The following is a 10,000-nucleotide window of genomic DNA, read 5'->3' on the forward strand; positions in this document are numbered from 1 at the left end:
AGATATTGTTAATAGAAACGTTATCCCTACAGACAAAAATCAGAGGATACAACTGACGATATACTATAAAACCAGAAAAATGGCCAGCCAACTCATGAGAAACTCTCCAGACACAAAGCAGAACGCTTTAAAAGAGACCAACGTCGTCTAGGCCTTTAAATGCCCTCTTGGGGACTGTAAGCTCCAAAAAACCCAGTATATAGGCAAGACAACAACATCTCTCTAGGCGTTTAACGATGCATAAGCAACAGGGCTCCATTAAGGAACATATAATCTCTTCCCACAACCAAACCATCGCCAGAGAAATCCTAGTAAACAACACAGAAATCATCGATAGATACAGCGATAGCAGGCGGCTTGACGTTTGCAAGGCACTACACATTAAGAAGTCAACACCAGCAATCAACAGCCAATTAATGCACAACTATATTCTACCCACCTCAAGACTCCGCTCCAATATAGAAGCATCAAGAAATATGGACCAATAGGCTTTCTACAATCACTTCCATTCAATACCCATTGTTTCGTGTTCTGTCTTGTGTTGATGAATTTAATACCCTATTAATGCCACCTCACCCCATCCACCTCACTCAAATATAGATATAAACAAATCGGAGATGTGTAAGTTCTATTCAGTTGTGTATGTGTAAACTAAACTCTTTGAAAATGTAATAAGTTTTACGAAACGCGCTCGTGTCGCGTCAGACTAGAAATAAAAATGAATTTTGGAGAATTGATTTTTGAATTACCACCAACAGTGAAAAGAAATGTACGAAAGATTGAGAAAATTCGTGTTAGAATTATTAATCTTACTTTTTCGGTCATATTTAATAATATATATATATATATATATATATATATATATATATATATATATATATATATATATATATATATATATATATATATATATATATATATATATATATATATATATTTTTTTTTTTATACGTACTATATAGATGTACTATACTTTTTTATACGTACTATATAGATGGTTTTTATATACGTACTATATAGATGTCATGTCTATGAACGGGAAGAAAAAATTATTGTTTAAAAACTGTTTTTCATGTAGTTTTCATATGAGGGAAATCTTCGAAACTTCTTTGCCGATTGCTTTACCGTTGCATTCATGTAGGCGCATATTTATATATACCTACTATATACATGAATTACCTGTGACAGGAAAAAACATGCTTTTTTCGGAAAACAGCGCCATCTGTTGGACATAAGAGCAACACACGCTGTAATCTCCGAAAGTTCTTCATCGTGTGCTTAGAAATTTTGACACAACGTTCCATTCGAATATGCATGTGTTTTTATATACCTACTATATAGATGCCACCCATGTGACAGGTAAAAACTTGCATTTTTGAAAACAGCGCCATCTGTTGCACATAAGTCCAAGACATGCTATACTAAATATGTTATGATTCCATTTCAATGTTTCCGATTTCATTGATAAATTGAATTATCATAAATTTCAATTTATTTTCATTTTTATTTAATTATTTTGTGTGACATTACATTGAAATTGAGCTGTTTTGTTTACCATACTGTTCATTTCGTGAGTATAGTTTATTTTTATATTTTTTCATTATTTTTCATTTCGTTTTTTGAACTGTTTTACTTATACTTCGGTGATGGGAACATCTGGGGCCAGATTCACGAAGCAGTTACGCAATTACTTACGACCGTGTACATCGTTCCTTAATCTTTGATGGCTTTGGTTACATTTATTAAACAGTTTACAAGCATGAAAACTTGCCAATCAACTCTTGTTATTGTCATAAACAGCCTCCTGGTGTTTCGGAGCTCATTAACTGTTTAATAATTGAAAAACAAAGCCGCCAATGATTGAGAAAAGATGTACTGGTTCCTAAGTGGTTGCGTAACTTCTTCGTGAATCTAGCCCCAGATCATTTGATGTTCCCAATATTCTGATGGGAACATCAGATCATTTGATCATCAGACGAGGGAGTGGAGAAGGGTGGGAAGGACGAGATGACAGGAGTGGGGGATGGTATGGAGGACGAGGGGATGGGGATGGTAGGGAGGAGGAGGGGACAGAGTAGTGAGGAATGGTTGGGAGAACGAGAGGACGGGGGAGGGGAGGATTCGTGGGGAGGACTGGGAGACAGGGGAAGGTTGCTGTGGCTCAGCAACGAACATGCGTTGCTGAGCCACAGCAACGTGTGGCCGGGTACAGCTAGTCTATATAAATAAAAATGGAAATGTTCGTTTGTTCAAAATCGCTAATCTAAAAGTGTTCTTCACCGATTGCTTTGAAATTTTCACACAACGTTCCCTTCGCATCCGAGCGGGTTTTTATATGCATACTATATACATGTCACGTCTGTGACAAGAAATACATGCTTTTTCATGTGAAGGAAATCTTCGAAACTTCTTTATCGATTGCTTTGCAATTTTGACACAAGGTTGCATTTGAATAGAGGCATGTTTTTATATGCCTTATATAAATATGCCTCACCTGTGATAGGAAAAAACATGGTTTTTTGAAAAATAGCACCATCTGTTGGACATAAAGAGCAACACACGTTGTAATCTCCAAAAGTTCTTTACGGATTGCTTTGAAATTTTGACACAACGTTCCATCTAAATATGTGCATGTGTATAAATAACTATTATATAGATGCAATACCTGTGACAGGTAAAAAAATGTTTTTTTTAAAACTGCGCTATCTGTTGCATGTAAGAGCAACACACACAATACCAAATATGTTATGATTCCATTTCAATATTTCCAATTGCATTGATAAATTGAATTCTCATATATTTAGATTTATTTCATTTTAATATAATTATAATGTGTGACATTGCGTTGATATTTAGCTGTTTTGTTTACCATACCGTTCATTTCATGAGAATAGTTTATTTGTTATTTTTTCATTGTTTTCTAATTTGTTTTTTTAACTGTTCTTATTTTTCAGTGTAATTGGCAGTGGAATTGAGCTATTTCGATTGATCTGTGTTTGAAATGAAATATTTCGATAGTATTTTTGTTTTTGTTTTGAAAACAAGAAAATGGACATCGCATTTACTTCACAGCTGCAAATACGCAACAAATAGCTATGATTCCACTGGCTACAATGTTAACTGCTTTCTTCACGTTATGTCAGAATGACGTGTTTGCAGAAACACTGCTGTATTCGGAAGTGACAACGTATATGTCATTCCATAGTAATATATGGAATGCGAGTAGAAAATTATTTGAATGACACAAACGAGGAGAGCGAGTCGATGGACAACCTGATATATCCAAACAAACCAAGGTAGGTAGACTTCGCGTTCACTTTACATCTCATTCAAGATGAATGCTTCTTTCTTTGCATGCTGTTGGTAAAGGTGCCCGGTTCAACGTCTTTCCAGCAATTGAGATTTTTCAAACAGCGTTGCACATGCTACTTTTCGTAGCGCATGTCAAGCTCTGAATTTATTGGAGAACAACCGACTCTGGAATGTATGCATTAATGACGCATCAATTACGTCACATCCAAATCAAATTCGTGCATTGTTTGCAATCATATTGACCGCTTGCTCTCCATCTCGAACAGAATTATGGGGGATATATAAATCGCACACGGCTTCAGATATTGTCTGTCATATACGCAAGGAAAATTCAAATATGAGCTTGGCATTCACAGCCGAAAAAAAAGTTCTCATTCAATTGGGAATGCCATCACCGAATCGATCTGCTGCTGCTTCGTTCGTTGTAGAATTGCGTCGTGAACAAAACTACAACACGGGTGATCTGTTGTCGTATGTGCACTCAAATATTCCTTAGCTAACGCTTGAGCAAAAAAGCATTTACGATAAAAAATTCAAACTGTCAATAATGGGATTGGAGAAATATTCTTAGATGCGCCAGGAGGAACTGGTAAAACCTTCATAATTAGATTGATTCTGGAAGCAATTCGACCCCAAAATGGCATAGCCGTAACTCTTACATCAACCGGAATAGCTGAGATATTGATACCAGGTGGAAGAACTGCTCATTCGGCTTTGAAATTGCCCTTGAACATGCAACTCATTAAAACTCCCACGAGCAACATTTCCAAGGCATCCGGCATGGGAAAAATATTGCAGAAATGCAAACTTATTGTTTGGGTAAAAGGCACAATGGACTACAAAAAATCGCTCGAGGTTCTTGATCAATCATAGCAAGATTTGCGTGGAAACATCCAACCATTTGGGAATGCATTAATACTGCTTGTTGGAGATTTCCGGCAAACATTACCTGTAATTTCTCGATCGACACCAGAGGATAAAATAAATGCTTGCCTGAAATACTCTACTTTGTGGCACCACGTAAAGACATTAAAATTAACTACAAATGTGCATGTCCAGCTGCAAAACGATCTATCAGCTGAGATATTCTCACATTAATTTCTGAAAATTGGGAACGGAAACATGCCGATTGATCCGACCTCAGGATGAATTTCATTGCCTCATAACTTCTGCAATTTATTGACATCAAAAGAAGAATAGGTTGAAAAAGTATTTCCCTATATTCAAACCACTTATAAGGGTCACGATTGGCTTGGTGAACGAGCTATTCTTGCGGCCAAGAACAAAGACGTCTACGAACTTAACTATATTATTCAGTCTAACATTAAAACGAGGCAGTCACATACAAGTCCGTCAACATTGTTGTGGAAGCATATGAAGTGGTTAATAATTCAACAGTATTTTTGAATTCAGTCGATCTGCTAGGGATTCCACTGTACGTATTGCAATTGAAAATCGGTGTGCCAATTATTATGTTGCGAGATATCAACCAGACAAAGCTTTGCAACGGCATTCGGCTTGCAGTTAAAAAAAATAATCAGCAACGTCGTAGAAGCAACATTCTTGATAGGACCTTTCAAAGGTGAAGATGTCCTGATTCCTCACATTCCTATGATTCCAACGGATATGCCATTTCAATTTAAAAGATTGTAATTTCCAAATCGATTGGCGTTTGCAATCACCATCAACAAAGCTCAGGGCCAATCTTTTGAGTTGTGCGGTTTATATCAAGACATGGAATGCTTTGCACATGGAAAATTATATGTCGCATGTTCTAGAGTCGGGATACCACAATATCTCTATATTTCCAGACAATAAATCAACTAATAAGTATTATATACCCACAAGCTCTGTGAAATTAAACATATTAGAAATGTGCACTTTCTCTTTTCTTTCGTTTCCATTTAACCAGACTGAGCCACAGCAAGCTAGTATATAAATAAAAATGGAAATGTTTTCTTTGTTCAAAATCGTTAATCTTCGAAAGTTCTTCACCGATTGGTTTGAAATTTTCACGAAAGGTCCCATTTGCATCCGACCGGGCTTTCATATAACTACTATATAGATGTCACGTCTATCATGGGAAAAAATGTTTTTTTTTTTTAAACAAATGTGCTTTTTTTTATTTTTTTTATGTGTTTTTCATATGAGGGGAAATCTTCAAAACCTCTTTACTGATTGCTTTGAAATTTTGACACAACGATTCATTCGAATAGGCACGTGTTCTTATATACTTACTTTATAGATGCCACACCTCTGACTGGTAAAAACATGCTTTTTGTGAAAAACAGCGCCATCTGTTGCGCGTAATAGCAACACTCTATATTAGATATAATACGACTCCATTTTAGTGTTTCCGACTACATTGACAAATTGAATTTACATAGATTTCGATTTATTTTCATTTTGATTGAGTTACTTTCTGTGACATTGCATTGGAATTGAGATGTGTGGTTTTCCATACCCTTCATTTTGTGAGTATAATTATAAATGCCACACCTGTGACAGGTAAAAAAAATTCTTTTTTTTGAAAAACAGCGCCATCTGTTGCACGTAAGAGCAACACACGCTATCTATATAAATAAAAATGTAAATGCTCGTGTGTTCACAATCCCTAATCTCCGAAAGTTCTTTACCGATTACTTCGAAATTTTGACACAATGTTCCATTCGCATACGAGCGTGTTTTTATATACATACTATATAGATGTCATGTCTGTGTCAGGTAAAAATATGCTTTTTTTGAAAACTGTTTTTCACGTGAGTTTTTATGTGAGGGAAATATCTGAAACCTCTTTACCAATTGCTCTGAAATTTTGACACAATGTTGCATTCGAATAGATGCATGTTTTTATATACCTACTATATACATGTTACATAAGTGATAGGTAAAAACATGCTTTTTTATGAAAAACAAAGCCATCTGTTGGACATAAGAGGAACATTCGCTGTAATCTCTGAAAGTTCTTCACTGATTGCTTTGAAATTTTGACACAACATTCCATTCAAAATCGTGCATGTTTTTATATACATACTGTATAGATGACACACCTGTGACAGGTAAAAACTTGTTTTTTGGAAAAACACCACCATCTGTTGCACGAAAAAGCTATACTAAAGCTATACTAAATATGTTAGGATTCCATTTCAATGTTTCCGATTGCATTGATAAATTGAATTTTCATAGATTTCAATTTAATTTCATTTTGATTTGATTATTTTGTGTGACATTGCACTGGAATTGCGTTCTGTTGTTTACCACACCGTTTATTTTATGAGTATAGTTTATTTTTTAATTTTGTATTTTTTTCATTTTTTTTTTTTTGACTGTTCTCAATTTTCCACAATGGGAACATTGTGGAAAGGATCTGATGTTCCCATTTTTCTGATTGGAACATGGGAGTGGGGAATGGTTGGGAGGATAAGGGGTTGGTAGTGGAGGAAAGTGGGGAGGACGGAGGGGATGAGGTAGTGGGGTAATGGTGGTGAGGACGAGGGGATTGGGAAGTGGGGAATGGTGGGGAGGATGAAGGGGGTGGTGGAGTGGGTGATGGTGGGGAAGACGAAGGGATAGGGAGGACAGGAGGGGAGGATGAGGAGTCAAGGGAGTGGGGAATGGTTGGGAGGATGAGGGGATGGGAGAGTGAGGAACGGTTGGGAGGTTGCTCAGACAGGGAAAGGTTGCTGTGATTCAGCAATACACGTGCATTGCTGAGCCACAGCAACACATGGCCAGGTACAGCTTGTATATAAATAAAAATGTAAATGTTCGTTTGTTCAAAATCGCTAATCTCCGTAAGCTCTTCACTGATTGCTTTGAAATTATCACTCAACATTCCTTTGGCTTCCAAGCGAGTTTTTATATATGTACTATATAGATGTCACTTCTGTGACAGGAAAAAACATGGTTTCTTGGAAAAACTGTGTTTATCGTGTGTTTTTCATGTGACGAAAATCTTCGAAACCTCTTTACTGATTGCTTTGAAATTTGGCACAACATTGCTTTCGAATAGGAGAGAGTTTATATATATATATTCTATACATGCCTTACCTATGGCAGGAATAAACATGCTTTAAAAAAAAAAAAACATCTGTTGCACGTAAGAGCAACACACGCTCTAATCTCCGAAAGTTCTTCACCTATTGCTTTGAAATTTTGACACAACGTTGCATTCGAGTAAGCGTGTGTTTTTATATACCTGCTATATAGACGCAACACCTGTAACAGGTAAAACATTTTTTTTTAGAAAAACAGTGCCATATGTGCCATGTAATAGAACACACACAATACTAAATACATTACGATTTCATTTCAATGTTTCCGATTGCATTGATAAATTGAATTTTCATAGATTTCTATTTATTTTCATTTTGATTTAATTATTTAGTGTGACATTGCGTTGGAATTGAGCTGGGTTGTTACTATACCGTTCATTTCGTGGGTATCTTCTTGAGATTATCTTGAGATGATTTCGGGGGCTTTAGTGTCCCCTCGACCAGGCCTCCACCCCCAGGAAGCAGCCCGTGACAGCTGACTAACTCCCAGGTACCTATTTACTGCTAGATAACAGGGGCATAGGGTGAAAGAAACTTGGCCCATTTGTTTCTGCCTCGTGCGGGAATCGAACCCGCGCCGCAGAATTACGAGTCCTGCCCGCTATCCACCAGGCTACGAGGCCCCTGGTATAAGTATAGATACCACACCAGTGACAGGTAAACCATGCTTTTTTTCTTTAAACAGCGCCATCGGTTGCATGTAATAGAACACACACTCTATACTAAATATGTTATGATTCTATTTCAATGTTTCCGATTGCATTGGTAAATTGAATTTTCATAAATGTTGATTTATTTTCATTTTGATTTAATTGTTTTGTGTGACACTCTGTTGGAATTGAGCTGTGTTGTTTACCATACCGTTCATTTCATGGATATAAATATAGATGCCACACTGGTGACAGGTAAACCATTTTTTTTAAACAGCACCATCTTTTGCATGTAATAGAACACATGCTGTACTATATATGTTACAATTCAATTTAAATTTTCCGGTTTCATTGATAAGTTGAAATTTCATAAATTTCTATTTATTTTCATTTTGATATAATTATTTTGTGTGCCATTGCGTTGGAATTGAGCTGTGTTGTTTACTATTCTGTTAATATTGTTAGTATGAGTATAGATCCCACACCTATGACAGGTAAAACCATATTTTTGTTTAAGAAACAGTGCTATTTGTTGCAAGTAAGAGCAACACACACTGTTCTAAAAATGCTATGATTCCATTTCAATGTTTCCAATTTCATTGGCAAATAGAATTTTCATAAATTTCAATTTATTTTCATTTTGATTTAATTATTTTGTGTGACATTGCTTGGAATTGAGCTGTGTTCTTTACCATACCATTCATTACGAGAGTATAACTATAGATGCTACACCTGTGACAGATAAAACATGCTTTTTTTTGAAAAACTGCACCATCTGTTGCATGTAATAGAACAAACGCTGCACTAAATATGTTATAATTCTATTTCAATGTTTCTGATTGCAATGATAAATTGAATTTTCATAGATTTCTATTTATTTTCATTTTGATTTAATTATTTTGTGGGACATTGCATTGGAATTGAGCTGTGTTGTTTATCATACCGTTAATTTTGAAAGTATAAGTATAGATCCCACACCTGTGACAGGTAAAAACATTTTATTTTTAAGAAACAGCACTATCTGTTGGACATAAAATCAAAACACGCAATTCTAAATATGTTATGATTCCATTTTATTGTTTCTGATTGCATTGACAAATTGAATTTCCATAAAATTCTATTTATTTTCATTTTGATTTAATTAATTTGTTTGACATTGCGTAGGAATTGAGCTGTGTTGTTTACCATACCGTTCTTTTTGTGAGTATAGGTAGAGATGCCTCACCTGTGACAGGTAAAAACATGTTTTTTTCCTAAAACAATGCCGTCTCTTGCACGTAAGAGCAACACATGCTATTCTAAATATGTTATGATTCCATTTCAATGTTTCCAATTTCATTTAAAAATTTAATTTCATAGATTTCGATTTATTTTCGTTTTGATTGAATTATTTTGCGTCATAGCGTTGGAATAGAGCTGAGTTGTATACCATACTGTTCATTTTGTGGGTATAGTTAATTTTTTTCATTTTTCATTTTTTTCATTTCGTGTTTGAACTGTTTTATATTTTTTCAGTGATGAGAACATAAGATAACTTGATGATCCCATTTTTCTGATGGGACTATCAGATCATTTGGGAATGCAACGGACAAGGGAGTGAGGAATGGGGGGGGGTAGAACGAGGGGATGGTGGGGAGGACAAGGGGACACTGGAGTGGGGGAGGGTAGGGAGGGTAAAGGGACGAGGGAGGGGGGACTATATGCAACTAAAAACTCACACCCCAGAAGTGATTCGAACCCATACTGCGAGGAGCAACGCAACTATTATGTACAGGACGATTTAATCCGCTTGACCATCACGACCGGACCATCACGACCTGGGGACCATTCAGGCTTGTTCGCATTTGTGTTCTTCACGTGTGCCCCCAAAGAATGAGGTGATTTGATAAAATGCTATGCCCAAGATTACCATTACCATCCGGGTGCCAGTGTGGGGGTGGTTCAAATAGCTTCGGCTATCACCTCCCTATGTCCGGTCGTGAT

This window comes from Procambarus clarkii, chromosome 33 (genome assembly GCF_040958095.1).
Source record: "Procambarus clarkii isolate CNS0578487 chromosome 33, FALCON_Pclarkii_2.0, whole genome shotgun sequence".
Taxonomy (NCBI): domain Eukaryota; kingdom Metazoa; phylum Arthropoda; class Malacostraca; order Decapoda; family Cambaridae; genus Procambarus; species Procambarus clarkii.